Here is a 2,067-nt window from a genome sequence, read left to right on the forward strand (position 1 = left end):
GTCCCCTGATCTCAACCCCATTGAGAACTTATGGGAGATCGTTAATAAGAAAATTAACAGGGAAGACTGTAGGACCAAAGACGATCTTTTTGAAGCTGTAAAAATAGCATGGGAGGGCATATCGCAAGATGTTATCGATAACTTAATATCTTCAATGCCTAAAAGATGCGCTGCAGTCATCCAAAATAACGGATTTCCAACAAAATATTAACATGGAAACAAATTTGTTAACACCAATATAAGGGGTGCTTTAGTTTTGTCCATTGAATTTTTGACTACCATGAACTATTTTATGTTAAACTTTTGAAAAAAAATAAAAATTAATAACAAGTATGTTGTTTTATTAAAAGTGAATAAATAAGCAAAAATAACATGCAAAAAATTTTGATTTCTAGTTTCATTGTTTTGAGGAAAACAGCAATAGCTAAAAAACGTACTGAGGGGATGCTTTAGTTTTGGCCAATACTGTATATGCATATGTACATATTCGAACTTCGCCCTTCTAACTTTATTAGCTTAAAAAAATAAAATTAATTAAAAGGACATTTTAAATACCTATTCGTCCTTGTAAACTATAAACCGTCGCGGGCCTCGTCTTAGTCAAGTAGAAAAACGCGAGCTTCGTCCCTGTACATTGATTCGGGGTAGAGATGTGTTCCCTCCATATAACCATTTGCCTGCTGACCTATTTTCTGATAGAATTTTCGAGCCGTATTACTATCTGCCATTTCTAAATTTTATTTACTGATTTATATTATTTTGGCATTGGTTCTTACCTTATTCACTAAATGGGAATGAAATAAAATAATCATATTTCGATTAAAAATAACTACACCTTTTTTGGCAATTTTATTTTTCTATGGGAACACATTTTGGCACTTTTTTATCCTCTTTGATATAGAGTCTATATGTACGGTGGCCAGATTTCTGTGGACAGAAATCGGGACATGTTGTAAGGCACCGACTCCGAACACACAATTTGGTTTTTATAGGAAATAACATATTTTAATACAATTTTATTTAAAACAAAATAAAGAGAAACAAATTTAAACTGATCCCAAAAATGTATACACACAGAATATACGGTGGCCAGAATCTAAATAGGGAAAATATTTTAGCAAGCTTTGTCTACTTTTCGTCGTTAAAAAATTTTTTAGTAAGTAAATCAAAATTTCAGACTTTTTTTTTAGAGTTGTTTTGAGGGAATTAGTATTCATTTTTATAATTTCACTAAACTAAAGTTTGAATCGTTTCATAAAAAAAAACTTAACAAATAAATATAAAAACCTTAAAAAATGGTACAAGAATGATAGACTGCAAAGAGTACCAGTTAGAATAGAATATAACCAAACATCATAGAATATAAGGATGCTCGCTTTCTTTATGGTTCCCTTTTATTCTATGTTCTTTGTGATAACGAAAGTGTTGTCACGTTTGTGCGAATGTTTTTTGGAACAGACTACAGGGAGACTGCTATTAAATTAACAAAGAAAACACTGAAAATTGGGACTTAATCGGTACAAATATGAAAAATCGGGAAACTTATACGTCCCGACTTAAAAAAAAAAATATTCAGCGGGACAATTGTCTCAAAATCGGTACTGTCCCGCCAAAATCGGTACGAATGGTCACCGCATCTATATGGCACTTCATAGCTAAGTGTCAGTGTACTGCAGCAAGCTACTTACATTTCAAGCTACTTGAAAGCTTACATGTATTCCCTAGGCTTGGACACTGCCTTGCCCGCGGGCATAGCTCTTTGGATTTCAACTCATACTCGTACTAGATTTACTTCAAACATATCAAACTCACTATTTATTAGCGAAGCAAAAACACACTAACACATAACAATAACCTTTGGTTGTAACAAGCTTATCCACGGTTTGCAATATGTACGTACATATGTATTTACAAGTGCTGCTGCTGTATTCAAACATGTTCGATTCCAACTACTACCGTATTCATTTGCGTTCAAGCTATGAGTTGAATTGGCTTGTTTGAAACAAGTGTGAATCATACTTACTTGCGCTTGTATTTCTTTCGTAACGTAAATGAATAGGCTTGTGC

Source organism: Rhagoletis pomonella, unplaced genomic scaffold (assembly GCF_013731165.1).
Source record: "Rhagoletis pomonella isolate Grant_MI unplaced genomic scaffold, Rhpom_1.0 Rhpom_scaffold_00001, whole genome shotgun sequence".
In the NCBI taxonomy this organism is placed as follows: Eukaryota; Metazoa; Arthropoda; class Insecta; order Diptera; family Tephritidae; genus Rhagoletis; species Rhagoletis pomonella.